The following is a 17,240-nucleotide window of genomic DNA, read 5'->3' on the forward strand; positions in this document are numbered from 1 at the left end:
TGTTGAAGATGGCCTCAGGAACCAGCACAGGGCCTGGTGTGTTGTACATGGCCACAGCTAGCAGCACAGGGCCTGGTTTGGTGAAGATGGCCTCGGCCAGAAGCGCAGGGCCTGGTGTGATGTGAGTGGCCTGAGCAAGAGCCACAGGCCCTGGTGTGGTGTAAGTGGCCTCAGCCAGAAGCCACAGTCCCTGGTGTGGTGTAAGTGGCCTCAGCCAGCAGCCACAGGCCCTGGTGTGGTGTAAGTGGCCTCAGCCAGCAGCCACAGTCCCTGGTGTGGTGTAAGTGGCCTCAGCCAGCAGCCACAGGCCCTGGTGTGGTGTAAGTGACCTCAGCCAGCAGCCACAGTCCCTGGTGTGGTGTAAGTGGCCTCAGCCAGCAGCCACAGGCCCTGGTGTGGTGTAAGTGACCTCAGCCAGCAGCCACAGGCCCTGGTGTGGTGTAAGTGGCCTCAGCCAGCAGCCACAGGCCCTGGTGTGGTGTAAGTGGCCTGAGCCAGCTGCCACAGGCCCTGGTGTGGTGTAAGTGGCCTCAGCCAGAAGCCACAGGCACTGGTGTGGTGTAAGTGCCCTCAGCCAGCAGCCACAGGCCCTGGTGTGGTGTAAGTGACCTCAGCCAGCAGCCACAGGCCCTGGTGTGGTGTAAGTGGCCTCAGCCGGCAGCCACAGGCCCTGGTGTGGTGTAAGTGGCCTCAGCCAGTGCCACAGGCCCTGGTGTGGTGTAAGTGGCCTGAGCAAGAGTCACAGACCCTGGTGTGGTGTAATTGGCCTCAATAGCAACTAATGCCCTGGTGTGGTGTAGGTGGCCTCAGCCAGCAGCCACAGGCCCTGGTGTGGTGTAAGTGGCCTCAGCCAGTGCCACAGGCCCTGGTGTGGTGTAAGGGGCCTCAATAGCAACTAATGCCCTGGTGTGGTGTAAGTGGCCTCAGCCAGCAGCCACAGGCACTGGTGTGGTGTAAGTGCCCTCAGCCAGCAGCCACAGGCCCTGGTGTGGTGTAAGTGGCCTCAGCCAGCAGCCACAGGCCCTGGTGTGGTGTAAGTGGCCTGAGCAAGAGCCACAGGCCCTGGTGTGGTGTAAGTGGCCTCAGCCAGAAGCCACAGGCACTGGTGTGGTGTAAGTGACCTCAGCCAGCAGCCACAGGCCCTGGTGTGGTGTAAGTGGCCTCAGCCAAAAGCCACAGGCACTGGTGTGGTGTAAGTGCCCTCAGCCAGCAGCCACAGGCACTGGTGTGGTGTAAGTGACCTCAGCCAGCAGCCACAGGCCCTGGTGTGGTGTAAGTGGCCTCAGCCAGCAGCCACAGGCCCTGGTGTGGTGTAAGTGGCCTCAGCCAGTGCCACAGGCCCTGGTGTGGTGTAAGTGGCCTGAGCAAGAGTCACAGACCCTGGTGTGGTGTAATTGGCCTCAATAGCAACTAATGCCCTGGTGTGGTGTAAGTGGCCTCAGCCAGCAGCCACAGGCCCTGGTGTGGTGTAAGTGGCCTGAGCAAGAGCCACAGGCCCTGGTGTGGTGTAAGTGGCCTCAGCCAGAAGCCACAGGCACTGGTGTGGTGTAAGTGGCCTCAGCCAGCAGCCACAGTCCCTGGTGTGGTGTAAGTGGCCTCAGCCAGCAGCCACAGGCCCTGGTGTGGTGTAAATGGCCTCAGCCAGCAGCCACAGGCCCTGGTGTGGTGTAAGTGGCCTCAGCCAGAGCCACAGGCCATGGTGTGGTGTAAGTGGCCTCAGCCAGTGCCACAGGCCCTGGTGTGGTGTAAGTGGCCTGAGCAAGAGCCACAGACCCTGGTGTGGTGTAATTGGCCTCAATAGCAACTAATGCCCTGGTGTGGTGTAGGTGGCCTCAGCCAGCAGCCACAGGCCCTGGTGTGGTGTAAGTGGCCTCAGCCAGTGCCACAGGCCCTGGTGTGGTGTAAGGGGCCTCAATAGCAACTAATGCCCTGGTGTGGTGTAAGTGGCCTCAGCCAGCAGCCACAGGCACTGGTGTGGTGTAAGTGGCCTCAGCCAGCAGCCACAGGCCCTGGTGTGGTGTAAGTGGCCTCAGCCAGCAGCCACAGGCCCTGGTGTGGTGTAAGTGGCCTCAGCCAGCTGCCACAGGCCCTAGTGTGGTGTAAGTGGCCTCAGCCAGAAGCCACAGGCACTGGTGTGGTGTAAGTGCCCTCAGCCAGCAGCCACACGCCCTGGTGTGGTGTAAGTGACCTCAGCCAGCAGCCAAAGGCCCTGGTGTGGTGTAAGTGGCCTCAGCCAGCAGCCACAGGCCCTGGTGTGGTGTAAGTGGCCTCAGCCAGTGCCACAGGCCCTGGTGTGGTGTAAGTGGCCTGAGCAAGAGTCACAGACCCTGGTGTGGTGTAATTGGCCTCAATAGCAACTAATGCCCTGGTGTGGTGTAGGTGGCCTCAGCCAGCAGCCACAGGCACTGGTGTGGTGTAAGTGCCCTCAGCCAGCAGCCACAGGCCCTGGTGTGGTGTAAGTGGCCTCAGCCAGCAGCCACAGGCCCTGGTGTGGTGTAAGTGGCCTCAGCCAGAAGCCACAGGCACTGGTGTGGTGTAAGTGCCCTCAGCCAGCAGCCACAGGCACTGGTGTGGTGTAAGTGACCTCAGCCAGCAGCCACAGGCCCTGGTGTGGTGTAAGTGGCCTCAGCCAGCAGCCACAGGCCCTGGTGTGGTGTAAGTGGCCTCAGCCAGAAGCCACAGGCACTGGTGTGGTGTAAGTGCCCTCAGCCAGCAGCCACAGGCACTGGTGTGGTGTAAGTGACCTCAGCCAGCAGCCACAGGCCCTGGTGTGGTGTAAGTGGCCTCAGCCAGCAGCCACAGGCCCTGGTGTGGTGTAAGTGGCCTCAGCCAGTGCCACAGGCCCTAGTGTGGTGTAAGTGGCCTGAGCAAGAGTCACAGACCCTGGTGTGGTGTAATTGGCCTCAATAGCAACTAATGCCCTGGTGTGGTGTAGGTGGCCTCAGCCAGCAGCCACAGGCCCTGGTGTGGTGTAAGTGGCCTCAGCCAGTTCCACAGGCCCTGATGTGGTGTAAGTGGCCTGAGCAAGAGCCACAGACCCTGGTGTGGTGTAATTGGCCTCAATAGCAACTAATGCCCTGATGTGGTGTAAGTGGCCTCAGCCAGCAGCCACAGGCCCTGGTGTGGTGTAAGTGGCCTCAGCCAGCAGCCACAGGCCCTGATGTGGTGTAAGTGGCCCCAGCCGGTCACTCAGGCCCTGGTGTGGTGTAGGTGGCATCAGCTAGCAGCACAAGACATTGGAAAACAGCCAAAAGCAATGTCGTTAATGTGCCCTCATTAATGGGCAGCTGCTTTTGGTCTTTTAATACACCCCTTCTCTGGATCAAAAGCGGTTCAATGACATGAAAAAGAAAGGCTTACAGCACCAGGTATTCCCAGGCAGTCTCCCATCCAAGTACTAATCAAGCCCAGCCCTGCTTAGCTTCCGAGATCAGACGAGGTCGGGCATGCTCAGGGTTGTATGGCCGTAAGCTGCTGGCCCCAGCACAATGTCTCAATTTATGGATTCAACTGATTAGGTGGCAAGTACCTGAAGTTACGAAGACAATCCTTTAACCATACCTGCATGTTTGCATAATACCCTAACCCAAAGGCTCAGTTTAGCATTTATCTAACAGCACAGGCCCTGGATTGTTGAAGATGGCCTCAGGAACCAGCACAGGGCCTGGTGTGTTGTACATGGCCACAGCTAGCAGCACAGGGCCTGGTTTGGTGAAGATGGCCTCGGCCAGAAGCGCAGGGCCTGGTGTGATGTGAGTGGCCTGAGCAAGAGCCACAGGCCCTGGTGTGGTGTAAGTGGCCTCAGCCAGAAGCCACAGGCACTGGTGTGGTGTAAGTGGCCTCAGCCAGCAGCCACAGTCCCTGGTGTGGTGTAAGTGGCCTCAGCCAGCAGCCACAGGCCCTGGTGTGGTGTAAGTGGCCTCAGCCAGCAGCCACAGGCCCTGGTGTGGTGTAAGTGGCCTCAGCCAGCAGCCACAGGCCCTGGTGTGGTGTAAGTGGCCTCAGCCAGTGCCACAGGCCCTGGTGTGGTGTAAGGGGCCTCAATAGCAACTAATGCCCTGGTGTGGTGTAAGTGGCCTCAGCCAGCAGCCACAGGCCCTGGTGTGGTGTAAGTGGCCTCAGCCAGTGCCACAGGCCCTGGTGTGGTGTAAGTGGCCTCAGCCAGTGCCACAGACCATGGTGTGGTGTAATTGGCCTCAATAGCAACTAATGCCCTGGTGTGGTGTAGGTGGCCTCAGCCAGCAGCCACAGGCCCTGGTGTGGTGTAAGTGGCCTCAATAGCAACTAATGCCCTGGTGTGGTGTAAGTGGCCTCAGCCAGCAGCCACAGGCCCTGGTGTGGTGTAAGTGGCCTCAGCCACTGCCACAGGCCCTGGTGTGGTGTAAGTGGCCTCAATAGCAACTAAGGCCCTGGTGTGGTGTAGGTGGCCTCAGCCAGCAGCCACAGGCCCTGGTGTGGTGTAAGTGGCCTCAGCCAGTGCCACAGGCCCTGGTGTGGTGTAAGTGGCCTGAGCAAGAGCCACAGACCCTGGTGTGGTGTAATTGGTCTCAATAGCAACTAATGCTCTGGTGTGGTGTAAGTGGCCTCAGCCAGCAGCCACAGGCCCTGGTGTGGTGTAAGTGGCCTCAGCCAGCAGCCACAGGCCCTGATGTGGTGTAAGTGGCCCCAGCCGGTCACTCAGGCCCTGGTGTGGTGTAGGTGGCATCAGCTAGCAGCACAAGACATTGGAAAACAGCCAAAAGCAATGTCGTTAATGTGCCCTCATTAATGGGCAGCTGCTTTTGGTCTTTTAATACACCCCTTCTCTGGATCAAAAGCGGTTCAATGACATGAAAATGAAAGGCTTACAGCACCAGGTATTCCCAGGTAGTCTCCCATCCAAGTACTAACCAAGCCCAGCCCTGCTTAGCTTCCGAGATCAGACGAGGTCGGGCGTGCTCAGGGTGGTATGGCCGTAAGCTGCTGGCCCCAGCACAATGTCTCAATTTATGGATTCAACTGATTAGGTGGCAAGTACCTGAAGTTACGAAGACAATCCTTTAACCATACCTGCATGTTTGCATAATACCCTAACCCAAAGGCTCAGTTTAGCATTTATCTAACAGCACAGGCCCTGGATTGTTGAAGATGGCCTCAGGAACCAGCACAGGGCCTGGTGTGTTGTACATGGCCACAGCTAGCAGCACAGGGCCTGGTTTGGTGAAGATGGCCTCGGCCAGAAGCGCAGGGCCTGGTGTGATGTGAGTGGCCTGAGCAAGAGCCACAGGCCCTGGTGTGGTGTAAGTGGCCTCAGCCAGAAGCCACAGGCACTGGTGTGGTGTAAGTGGCCTCAGCCAGCAGCCACAGGCCCTGGTGTGGTGTAAGTGGCCTCAGCCAGCAGCCACAGGCCCTGGTGTGGTGTAAGTGGCCTCAGCCAGAGCCACAGGCCCTGGTGTGGTGTAAGTGGCCTCAGCCAGTGCCACAGGCCCTGGTGTGGTGTAAGTGGCCTGAGCAAGAGCCACAGACCCTTGTGTGGTGTAATTGGCCTCAATAGCAACTAATGCCCTGGTGTGGTGTAGGTGGCCTCAGCCAGCAGCCACTGGCCCTGGTGTGGTGTAAGTGGCCTCAATAGCAACTAATGCCCTGGTGTGGTGTAAGTGGCCTCAGCCAGCAGCCACAGGCCCTGGTGTGGTGTAAGTGGCCTGAGCAAGAGCCACAGACCCTGGTGTGGTGTAATTGGCCTCAATAGCAACTAAGGCCCTGGTGTGGTGTAGGTGGCCTCAGCCAGCAGCCACAGGCCCTGGTGTGGTGTAAGTGGCCTCAGCCAGCAGCCACAGGCCCTGGTGTGGTGTAAGTGGCCTCAGCCAGCAGCCACAGGCCCTGATGTGGTGTAAGTGGCCCCAGCCGGTCACTCAGGCCCTGGTGTGGTGTAGGTGGCATCAGCTAGCAGCACAAGACATTGGAAAACAGCCAAAAGCAATGTCGTTAATGTGCCCTCATTAATGGGCAGCTGCTTTTGGTCTTTTAATACACCCCTTCTCTGGATCAAAAGCGGTTCAATGACATGAAAATGAAAGGCTTACAGCACCAGGTATTCCCAGGCAGTCTCCCATCCAAGTACTAACCAAGCCCAGCCCTGCTTAGCTTCCGAGATCAGACGAGGTCGGGCGTGCTCAGGGTGGTATGGCCGTAAGCTGCTGGCCCCAGCACAATGTCTCAATTTATGGATTCAACTGATTAGGTGGCAAGTACCTGAAGTTACGAAGACAATCCTTTAACCATACCTGCATGTTTGCATAATACCCTAACCCAAAGGCTCAGTTTAGCATTTATCTAACAGCACAGGCCCTGGTGTGTTGTACATGGCCACAGCTAGCAGCACAGGGCCTGGTTTGGTGAAGATGGCCTCGGCCAGAAGCGCAGGGCCTGGTGTGATGTGAGTGGCCTGAGCAAGAGCCACAGGCCCTGGTGTGGTGTAAGTGGCCTCAGCCAGCAGCCACAGGCCCTGGTGTGGTGTAAGTGGCCTCAGCCAGCAGCCACAGGCCCTGGTGTGGTGTAAATGGCCTCAGCCAGCAGCCACAGGCCCTGGTGTGGTGTAAGTGGCCTCAGCCAGAGCCACAGGCCCTGGTGTGGTGTAAGTGGCCTCAGCCAGTGCCACAGGCCCTGGTGTGGTGTAGGTGGCCTGAGCAAGAGCCACAGACCCTGGTGTGGTGTAATTGGCCTCAATAGCAACTAATGCCCTGGTGAGGTGTAAGTGGCCTCAGCCAGCAGCCACAGGCCCTGGTGTGGTGTAAGTGGCCTCAGCCAGTGCCACAGGCCCTGGTGTGGTGTAAGGGGCCTCAATAGCAACTAATGCCCTGGTGTGGTGTAAGTGGCCTCAGCCAGCAGCCACAGGCACTGGTGTGGTGTAAGTGGCCTCAGCCAGCAGCCACAGGCCCTGGTGTGGTGTAAGTGGCCTCAGCCAGCAGCCACAGGCCCTGGTGTGGTGTAAGTGGCCTGAGCCAGCTGCCACAGGCCCTGGTGTGGTGTAAGTGGCCTCAGCCAGAAGCCACAGGCACTGGTGTGGTGTAAGTGCCCTCAGCCAGCAGCCACAGGCCCTGGTGTGGTGTAAGTGACCTCAGCCAGCAGCCACAGGCCCTGGTGTGGTGTAAGTGGCCTCAGCCAGCAGCCACAGGCCCTGGTGTGGTGTAAGTGGCCTCAGCCAGTGCCAAAGGCCCTGGTGTGGTGTAAGTGGCCTCAGCCAGTGCCAAAGGCCCTGGTGTGGTGTAAGTGGCCTGAGCAAGAGTCACAGACCCTGGTGTGGTGTAATTGGCCTCAATAGCAACTAATGCCCTGGTGTGGTGTAGGTGGCCTCAGCCAGCAGCCACAGGCCCTGGTGTGGTGTAAGTGGCCTCAGCCAGTGCCACAGGCCCTGGTGTGGTGTAAGGGGCCTCAATAGCAACTAATGCCCTGGTGTGGTGTAAGTGGCCTCAGCCAGCAGCCACAGGCACTGGTGTGGTGTAAGTGCCCTCAGCCAGCAGCCACAGGCCCTGGTGTGGTGTAAGTGGCCTCAGCCAGCAGCCACAGGCCCTGGTGTGGTGTAAGTGGCCTCAGCCAGAAGCCACAGGCACTGGTGTGGTGTAAGTGCCCTCAGCCAGCAGCCACAGGCACTGGTGTGGTGTAAGTGACCTCAGCCAGCAGCCACAGGCCCTGGTGTGGTGTAAGTGGCCTCAGTCAGCAGCCACAGGCCCTGGTGTGGTGTAAGTGGCCTCAGCCAGAAGCCACAGGCACTGGTGTGGTGTAAGTGCCCTCAGCCAGCAGCCACAGGCACTGGTGTGGTGTAAGTGACCTCAGCCAGCAGCCACAGGCCCTGGTGTGGTGTAAGTGGCCTCAGCCAGCAGCCACAGGCCCTGGTGTGGTGTAAGTGGCCTCAGCCAGTGCCACAGGCCCTAGTGTGGTGTAAGTGGCCTGAGCAAGAGTCACAGACCCTGGTGTGGTGTAATTGGCCTCAATAGCAACTAATGCCCTGGTGTGGTGTAGGTGGCCTCAGCCAGCAGCCACAGGCCCTGGTGTGGTGTAAGTGGCCTCAGCCAGTGCCACAGGCCCTGATGTGGTGTAAGTGGCCTGAGCAAGAGCCACAGACCCTGGTGTGGTGTAATTGGCCTCAATAGCAACTAATGCCCTGATGTGGTGTAAGTGGCCTCAGCCAGCAGCCACAGGCCCTGGTGTGGTGTAAGTGGCCTCAGCCAGCAGCCACAGGCCCTGATGTGGTGTAAGTGGCCCCAGCCGGTCACTCAGGCCCTGGTGTGGTGTAGGTGGCATCAGCTAGCAGCACAAGACATTGGAAAACAGCCAAAAGCAATGTCGTTAATGTGCCCTCATTAATGGGCAGCTGCTTTTGGTCTTTTAATACACCCCTTCTCTGGATCAAAAGCGGTTCAATGACATGAAAAAGAAAGGCTTACAGCACCAGGTATTCCCAGGCAGTCTCCCATCCAAGTACTAAACAAGCCCAGCCCTGCTTAGCTTCCGAGATCAGACGAGGTCGGGCGTGCTCAGGGTTGTATGGCCGTAAGCTGCTGGCCCCAGCACAATGTCTCAATTTATGGATTCAACTGATTAGGTGGCAAGTACCTGAAGTTACGAAGACAATCCTTTAACCATACCTGCATGTTTGCATAATACCCTAACCCAAAGGCTCAGTTTAGCATTTATCTAACAGCACAGGCCCTGGATTGTTGAAGATGGCCTCAGGAACCAGCACAGGGCCTGGTGTGTTGTACATGGCCACAGCTAGCAGCACAGGGCCTGGTTTGGTGAAGATGGCCTCGGCCAGAAGCGCAGGGCCTGGTGTGATGTGAGTGGCCTGAGCAAGAGCCACAGGCCCTGGTGTGGTGTAAGTGGCCTCAGCCAGAAGCCACAGGCACTGGTGTGGTGTAAGTGGCCTCAGCCAGCAGCCACAGTCCCTGGTGTGGTGTAAGTGGCCTCAGCCAGCAGCCACAGGCCCTGGTGTGGTGTAAGTGGCCTCAGCCAGCAGCCACAGGCCCTGGTGTGGTGTAAGTGGCCTCAGCCAGCAGCCACAGGCCCTTGTGTGGTGTAAGTGGCCTCAGCCAGTGCCACAGGCCCTGGTGTGGTGTAAGGGGCCTCAATAGCAACTAATGCCCTGGTGTGGTGTAAGTGGCCTCAGCCAGCAGCCACAGGCCCTGGTGTGGTGTAAGTGGCCTCAGCCAGTGCCACAGGCCCTGGTGTGGTGTAAGTGGCCTCAGCCAGTGCCACAGACCATGGTGTGGTGTAATTGGCCTCAATAGCAACTAATGCCCTGGTGTGGTGTAGGTGGCCTCAGCCAGCAGCCACAGGCCCTGGTGTGGTGTAAGTGGCCTCAATAGCAACTAATGCCCTGGTGTGGTGTAAGTGGCCTCAGCCAGCAGCCACAGGCCCTGGTGTGGTGTAAGTGGCCTCAGCCACTGCCACAGGCCCTGGTGTGGTGTAAGTGGCCTCAATAGCAACTAAGGCCCTGGTGTGGTGTAGGTGGCCTCAGCCAGCAGCCACAGGCCCTGGTGTGGTGTAAGTGGCCTCAGCCAGTGCCACAGGCCCTGGTGTGGTGTAAGTGGCCTGAGCAAGAGCCACAGACCCTGGTGTGGTGTAATTGGTCTCAATAGCAACTAATGCTCTGGTGTGGTGTAAGTGGCCTCAGCCAGCAGCCACAGGCCCTGGTGTGGTGTAAGTGGCCTCAGCCAGCAGCCACAGGCCCTGATGTGGTGTAAGTGGCCCCAGCCGGTCACTCAGGCCCTGGTGTGGTGTAGGTGGCATCAGCTAGCAGCACAAGACATTGGAAAACAGCCAAAAGCAATGTCGTTAATGTGCCCTCATTAATGGGCAGCTGCTTTTGGTCTTTTAATACACCCCTTCTCTGGATCAAAAGCGGTTCAATGACATGAAAATGAAAGGCTTACAGCACCAGGTATTCCCAGGTAGTCTCCCATCCAAGTACTAACCAAGCCCAGCCCTGCTTAGCTTCCGAGATCAGACGAGGTCGGGCGTGCTCAGGGTGGTATGGCCGTAAGCTGCTGGCCCCAGCACAATGTCTCAATTTATGGATTCAACTGATTAGGTGGCAAGTACCTGAAGTTACGAAGACAATCCTTTAACCATACCTGCATGTTTGCATAATACCCTAACCCAAAGGCTCAGTTTAGCATTTATCTAACAGCACAGGCCCTGGATTGTTGAAGATGGCCTCAGGAACCAGCACAGGGCCTGGTGTGTTGTACATGGCCACAGCTAGCAGCACAGGGCCTGGTTTGGTGAAGATGGCCTCGGCCAGAAGCGCAGGGCCTGGTGTGATGTGAGTGGCCTGAGCAAGAGCCACAGGCCCTGGTGTGGTGTAAGTGGCCTCAGCCAGAAGCCACAGGCACTGGTGTGGTGTAAGTGGCCTCAGCCAGCAGCCACAGGCCCTGGTGTGGTGTAAGTGGCCTCAGCCAGCAGCCACAGGCCCTGGTGTGGTGTAAGTGGCCTCAGCCAGAGCCACAGGCCCTGGTGTGGTGTAAGTGGCCTCAGCCAGTGCCACAGGCCCTGGTGTGGTGTAAGTGGCCTGAGCAAGAGCCACAGACCCTGGTGTGGTGTAATTGGCCTCAATAGCAACTAATGCCCTGGTGTGGTGTAGGTGGCCTCAGCCAGCAGCCACTGGCCCTGGTGTGGTGTAAGTGGCCTCAATAGCAACTAATGCCCTGGTGTGGTGTAAGTGGCCTCAGCCAGCAGCCACAGGCCCTGGTGTGGTGTAAGTGGCCTGAGCAAGAGCCACAGACCCTGGTGTGGTGTAATTGGCCTCAATAGCAACTAAGGCCCTGGTGTGGTGTAGGTGGCCTCAGCCAGCAGCCACAGGCCCTGGTGTGGTGTAAGTGGCCTCAGCCAGCAGCCACAGGCCCTGGTGTGGTGTAAGTGGCCTCAGCCAGCAGCCACAGGCCCTGATGTGGTGTAAGTGGCCCCAGCCGGTCACTCAGGCCCTGGTGTGGTGTAGGTGGCATCAGCTAGCAGCACAAGACATTGGAAAACAGCCAAAAGCAATGTCGTTAATGTGCCCTCATTAATGGGCAGCTGCTTTTGGTCTTTTAATACACCCCTTCTCTGGATCAAAAGCGGTTCAATGACATGAAAATGAAAGGCTTACAGCACCAGGTATTCCCAGGCAGTCTCCCATCCAAGTACTAACCAAGCCCAGCCCTGCTTAGCTTCCGAGATCAGACGAGGTCGGGCGTGCTCAGGGTGGTATGGCCGTAAGCTGCTGGCCCCAGCACAATGTCTCAATTTATGGATTCAACTGATTAGGTGGCAAGTACCTGAAGTTACGAAGACAATCCTTTAACCATACCTGCATGTTTGCATAATACCCTAACCCAAAGGCTCAGTTTAGCATTTATCTAACAGCACAGGCCCTGGTGTGTTGTACATGGCCACAGCTAGCAGCACAGGGCCTGGTTTGGTGAAGATGGCCTCGGCCAGAAGCGCAGGGCCTGGTGTGATGTGAGTGGCCTGAGCAAGAGCCACAGGCCCTGGTGTGGTGTAAGTGGCCTCAGCCAGAAGCCACAGGCACTGGTGTGCTGTAAGTGGCCTCAACCAGCAGCCACAGGCCCTGGTGTGGTGTAAGTGGCCTCAGCCAGCAGCCACAGGCCCTGGTGTGGTGTAAGTGGCCTGAGCCAGCAGCCACAGGCCCTGGTGTGGTGTAAGTGGCGTCAGCCAGTGCCACAGGCCCTAGTGTGGTGTAAGTGGCCTGAGCAAGAGTCACAGACCCTGGTGTGGTGTAATTGGCCTCAATAGCAACTAATGCCCTGGTGTGGTGTAGGTGGCCTCAGCCAGCAGCCACAGGCCCTGGTGTGGTGTAAGTGGCCTCAGCCAGTGCCACAGGCCCTGATGTGGTGTAAGTGGCCTGAGCAAGAGCCACAGACCCTGGTGTGGTGTAATTGGCCTCAATAGCAACTAATGCCCTGGTGTGGTGTAAGTGGCCTCAGCCAGCAGCCACAGGCCCTGGTGTGGTGTAAGTGGCCTCAGCCAGCAGCCACAGGCCCTGATGTGGTGTAAGTGGCCCCAGCCGGTCACTCAGGCCCTGGTGTGGTGTAGGTGGCATCAGCTAGCAGCACAAGACATTGGAAAACAGCCAAAAGCAATGTCGTTAATGTGCCCTCATTAATGGGCAGCTGCTTTTGGTCTTTTAATACACCCCTTCTCTGGATCAAAAGCGGTTCAATGACATGAAAAACAAAGGCTTACAGCACCAGGTATTCCCAGGCAGTCTCCCATCCAAGTACTAACCAAGCCCAGCCCTGCTTAGCTTCCGAGATCAGACGAGGTCGGGCGTGCTCAGGGTGGTATGGCCGTAAGCTGCTGGCCCCAGCACAATGTCTCAATTTATGGATTCAACTGATTAGGTGGCAAGTACCTGAAGTTACGAAGACAATCCTTTAACCATACCTGCATGTTTGCATAATACCCTAACCCAAAGGCTCAGTTTAGCATTTATCTAACAGCACAGGCCCTGGATTGTTGAAGATGGCCTCAGGAACCAGCACAGGGCCTGGTGTGTTGTACATGGCCACAGCTAGCAGCACAGGGCCTGGTTTGGTGAAGATGGCCTCGGCCAGAAGCGCAGGGCCTGGTGTGATGTGAGTGGCCTGAGCAAGAGCCACAGGCCCTGGTGTGGTGTAAGTGGCCTCAGCCAGCAGCCACAGGCCCTGGTGTGGTGTAAGTGGCCTCAGCCAGCAGCCACAGGCCCTGGTGTGGTGTAAGTGGCCTCAGCCAGTGCCACAGGCCCTGGTGTGGTGTAAGTGGCCTGAGCAAGAGCCACAGACCCTGGTGTGGTGTAATTGGCCTCAATAGCAACTAATGCCCTGGTGTGGTGTAGGTGGCCTCAGCCAGCAGCCACAGGCCCTGGTGTGGTGTAAGTGGCCTCAGCCAGTGCCACAGGCCCTGGTGTGGTGTAAGGGGCCTCAATAGCAACTAAGGCCCTGGTGTGGTGTAAGTGGCCTCAGCCAGCAGCCACAGGCCCTGGTGTGGTGTAAGTGACCTCAGCCAGCAGCCACAGGCCCTGGTGTGGTGTAAGTGGCCTCAGCCAGCAGCCACAGGCCCTGGTGTGGTGTAAGTGGCCTCAGCCAGTGCCACAGGCCCTGGTGTGGTGTAAGTGGCCTGAGCAAGAGTCACAGACCCTGGTGTGGTGTAATTGGCCTCAATAGCAACTAATGCCCTGGTGTGGTGTAGGTGGCCTCAGCCAGCAGCCACAGGCCCTGGTGTGGTGTAAGGGGCCTCAATAGCAACTAATGCCCTGGTGTGGTGTAAGTGGCCTCAGCCAGCAGCCACAGGCACTGGTGTGGTGTAAGTGCCCTCAGCCAGCAGCCACAGGCCCTGGTGTGGTGTAAGTGGCCTCAGCCAGCAGCCACAGGCCCTGGTGTGGTGTAAGTGGCCTGAGCAAGAGCCACAGGCCCTGGTGTGGTGTAAGTGGCCTCAGCCAGAAGCCACAGGCACTGGTGTGGTGTAAGTGCCCTCAGCCAGCAGCCACAGGCACTGGTGTGGTGTAAGTGACCTCAGCCAGCAGCCACAGGCCCTGGTGTGGTGTAAGTGGCCTCAGCCAGCAGCCACAGGCCCTGGTGTGGTGTAAGTGGCCTCAGCCAGAAGCCACAGGCACTGGTGTGGTGTAAGTGCCCTCAGCCAGCAGCCACAGGCACTGGTGTGGTGTAAGTGACCTCAGCCAGCAGCCACAGGCCCTGGTGTGGTGTAAGTGGCCTCAGCCAGCAGCCACAGGCCCTGGTGTGGTGTAAGTGGCCTCAGCCAGCAGCCACAGGCCCTGGTGTGGTGTAAGTGGCCTGAGCAAGAGTCACAGACCCTGGTGTGGTGTAATTGGCCTCAATAGCAACTAATGCCCTGGTGTGGTGTAGGTGGCCTCAGCCAGCAGCCACAGGCCCTGGTGTGGTGTAAGTGGCCTCAGCCAGTGCCACAGGCCCTGATGTGGTGTAAGTGGCCTGAGCAAGAGCCACAGACCCTGGTGTGGTGTAATTGGCCTCAATAGCAACTAATGCCCTGGTGTGGTGTAAGTGGCCTCAGCCAGCAGCCACAGGCCCTGGTGTGGTGTAAGTGGCCTCAGCCAGCAGCCACAGGCCCTGATGTGGTGTAAGTGGCCCCAGCCGGTCACTCAGGCCCTGGTGTGGTGTAGGTGGCATCAGCTAGCAGCACAATACATTGGAAAACAGCCAAAAGCAATGTCGTTAATGTGCCCTCATTAATGGGCAGCTGCTTTTGGTCTTTTAATACACCCCTTCTCTGGATCAAAAGCGGTTCAATGACATGAAAATGAAAGGCTTACAGCACCAGGTATTCCCAGGTAGTCTCCCATCCAAATACTAACCAAGCCCAGCTCTGCTTAGCTTCCGAGATCAGACGAGGTCGGGCATGCTCAGGGTGGTATGGCCGTAAGCTGCTGGCCCCAGCACAATGTCTCAATTTATGGATTCAACTGATTAGGTGGCAAGTACCTGAAGTTACGAAGACAATCCTTTAACCATACCTGCATGTTTGCATAATACCCTAACCCAAAGGCTCAGTTTAGCATTTATCTAACAGCACAGGCCCTGGATTGTTGAAGATGGCCTCAGGAACCAGCACAGGGCCTGGTGTGTTGTACATGGCCACAGCTAGCAGCACAGGGCCTGGTTTGGTGAAGATGGCCTCGGCCAGAAGCGCAGGGCCTGGTGTGATGTGAGTGGCCTGAGCAAGAGCCACAGGCCCTGGTGTGGTGTAAGTGGCCTCAGCCAGAAGCCACAGTCCCTGGTGTGGTGTAAGTGGCCTCAGCCAGCAGCCACAGGCCCTGGTGTGGTGTAAGTGGCCTCAGCCAGCAGCCACAGTCCCTGGTGTGGTGTAAGTGGCCTCAGCCAGCAGCCACAGGCCCTGGTGTGGTGTAAGTGACCTCAGCCAGCAGCCACAGTCCCTGGTGTGGTGTAAGTGGCCTCAGCCAGCAGCCACAGGCCCTGGTGTGGTGTAAGTGACCTCAGCCAGCAGCCACAGGCCCTGGTGTGGTGTAAGTGGCCTCAGCCAGCAGCCACAGGCCCTGGTGTGGTGTAAGTGGCCTGAGCCAGCTGCCACAGGCCCTGGTGTGGTGTAAGTGGCCTCAGCCAGAAGCCACAGGCACTGGTGTGGTGTAAGTGCCCTCAGCCAGCAGCCACAGGCCCTGGTGTGGTGTAAGTGACCTCAGCCAGCAGCCACAGGCCCTGGTGTGGTGTAAGTGGCCTCAGCCAGCAGCCACAGGCCCTGGTGTGGTGTAAGTGGCCTCAGCCAGTGCCACAGGCCCTGGTGTGGTGTAAGTGGCCTGAGCAAGAGTCACAGACCCTGGTGTGGTGTAATTGGCCTCAATAGCAACTAATGCCCTGGTGTGGTGTAGGTGGCCTCAGCCAGCAGCCACAGGCCCTGGTGTGGTGTAAGTGGCCTCAGCCAGTGCCACAGGCCCTGGTGTGGTGTAAGGGGCCTCAATAGCAACTAATGCCCTGGTGTGGTGTAAGTGGCCTCAGCCAGCAGCCACAGGCACTGGTGTGGTGTAAGTGCCCTCAGCCAGCAGCCACAGGCCCTGGTGTGGTGTAAGTGGCCTCAGCCAGCAGCCACAGGCCCTGGTGTGGTGTAAGTGGCCTGAGCAAGAGCCACAGGCCCTGGTGTGGTGTAAGTGGCCTCAGCCAGAAGCCACAGGCACTGGTGTGGTGTAAGTGACCTCAGCCAGCAGCCACAGGCCCTGGTGTGGTGTAAGTGGCCTCAGCCAAAAGCCACAGGCACTGGTGTGGTGTAAGTGACCTCAGCCAGCAGCCACAGGCCCTGGTGTGGTGTAAGTGGCCTCAGCCAGCAGCCACAGGCCCTGGTGTGGTGTAAGTGGCCTCAGCCAGTGCCACAGGCCCTGGTGTGGTGTAAGTGGCCTGAGCAAGAGTCACAGACCCTGGTGTGGTGTAATTGGCCTCAATAGCAACTAATGCCCTGGTGTGGTGTAAGTGGCCTCAGCCAGCAGCCACAGGCCCTGGTGTGGTGTAAGTGGCCTGAGCAAGAGCCACAGGCCCTGGTGTGGTGTAAGTGGCCTCAGCCAGAAGCCACAGGCACTGGTGTGGTGTAAGTGGCCTCAGCCAGCAGCCACAGTCCCTGGTGTGGTGTAAGTGGCCTCAGCCAGCAGCCACAGGCCCTGGTGTGGTGTAAATGGCCTCAGCCAGCAGCCACAGGCCCTGGTGTGGTGTAAGTGGCCTCAGCCAGAGCCACAGGCCATGGTGTGGTGTAAGTGGCCTCAGCCAGTGCCACAGGCCCTGGTGTGGTGTAAGTGGCCTGAGCAAGAGCCACAGACCCTGGTGTGGTGTAATTGGCCTCAATAGCAACTAATGCCCTGGTGTGGTGTAGGTGGCCTCAGCCAGCAGCCACAGGCCCTGGTGTGGTGTAAGTGGCCTCAGCCAGTGCCACAGGCCCTGGTGTGGTGTAAGGGGCCTCAATAGCAACTAATGCCCTGGTGTGGTGTAAGTGGCCTCAGCCAGCAGCCACAGGCACTGGTGTGGTGTAAGTGGCCTCAGCCAGCAGCCACAGGCCCTGGTGTGGTGTAAGTGGCCTCAGCCAGCAGCCACAGGCCCTGGTGTGGTGTAAGTGGCCTCAGCCAGCTGCCACAGGCCCTAGTGTGGTGTAAGTGGCCTCAGCCAGAAGCCACAGGCACTGGTGTGGTGTAAGTGCCCTCAGCCAGCAGCCACACGCCCTGGTGTGGTGTAAGTGACCTCAGCCAGCAGCCAAAGGCCCTGGTGTGGTGTAAGTGGCCTCAGCCAGCAGCCACAGGCCCTGGTGTGGTGTAAGTGGCCTCAGCCAGTGCCACAGGCCCTGGTGTGGTGTAAGTGGCCTGAGCAAGAGTCACAGACCCTGGTGTGGTGTAATTGGCCTCAATAGCAACTAATGCCCTGGTGTGGTGTAGGTGGCCTCAGCCAGCAGCCACAGGCCCTGGTGTGGTGTAAGTGGCCTCAGCCAGTGCCACAGGCCCTGGTGTGGTGTAAGTGGCCTGAGCAAGAGCCACAGGCCCTGGTGTGGTGTAAGTGGCCTCAGCCAGAAGCCACAGGCACTGGTGTGGTGTAAGTGCCCTCAGCCAGCAGCCACAGGCACTGGTGTGGTGTAAGTGACCTCAGCCAGCAGCCACAGGCCCTGGTGTGGTGTAAGTGGCCTCAGCCAGAAGCCACAGGCACTGGTGTGGTGTAAGTGCCCTCAGCCAGCAGCCACAGGCACTGGTGTGGTGTAAGTGACCT

General features: G+C 58.4%; 6 non-coding genes and 2 pseudogenes across 6 annotated transcripts; all 8 read right to left on the reverse strand.

Annotated features, from left to right (window-relative positions):
• Positions 1-3,353: 3,353 nt before the first annotated feature.
• Positions 3,354-3,472, reverse strand: LOC145427278 (5S ribosomal RNA; annotated as a pseudogene).
• A 1,369-nt stretch (positions 3,473-4,841) lies between these two features.
• On the reverse strand, positions 4,842-4,960 carry LOC145427680 (5S ribosomal RNA). Its single transcript, XR_013908222.1, has one exon. It is a non-coding gene; the product is annotated as a 5S ribosomal RNA (ribosomal RNA).
• Positions 4,961-6,055: 1,095 nt separating this feature from the next.
• On the reverse strand, positions 6,056-6,174 carry LOC145426453 (5S ribosomal RNA). The gene has a single exon (XR_013907163.1). It is a non-coding gene; the product is annotated as a 5S ribosomal RNA (ribosomal RNA).
• A 2,242-nt stretch (positions 6,175-8,416) lies between these two features.
• Positions 8,417-8,535, reverse strand: LOC145427263 (5S ribosomal RNA). Its single transcript, XR_013907995.1, has one exon. It is a non-coding gene; the product is annotated as a 5S ribosomal RNA (ribosomal RNA).
• Positions 8,536-9,904: 1,369 nt separating this feature from the next.
• On the reverse strand, positions 9,905-10,023 carry LOC145427681 (5S ribosomal RNA). Its single transcript, XR_013908223.1, has one exon. It is a non-coding gene; the product is annotated as a 5S ribosomal RNA (ribosomal RNA).
• Positions 10,024-11,118: 1,095 nt separating this feature from the next.
• LOC145426454 (5S ribosomal RNA) lies at positions 11,119-11,237 on the reverse strand. The gene has a single exon (XR_013907164.1). It is a non-coding gene; the product is annotated as a 5S ribosomal RNA (ribosomal RNA).
• Positions 11,238-12,215: 978 nt separating this feature from the next.
• Positions 12,216-12,334, reverse strand: LOC145426455 (5S ribosomal RNA). Its single transcript, XR_013907165.1, has one exon. It is a non-coding gene; the product is annotated as a 5S ribosomal RNA (ribosomal RNA).
• Positions 12,335-14,298: 1,964 nt separating this feature from the next.
• On the reverse strand, positions 14,299-14,417 carry LOC145427283 (5S ribosomal RNA; annotated as a pseudogene).
• Positions 14,418-17,240: the final 2,823 nt, after the last annotated feature.

This window comes from Astatotilapia calliptera, chromosome 3, assembly GCF_964374335.1.
Source record: "Astatotilapia calliptera chromosome 3, fAstCal68.1, whole genome shotgun sequence".
Taxonomy (NCBI): domain Eukaryota; kingdom Metazoa; phylum Chordata; class Actinopteri; order Cichliformes; family Cichlidae; genus Astatotilapia; species Astatotilapia calliptera.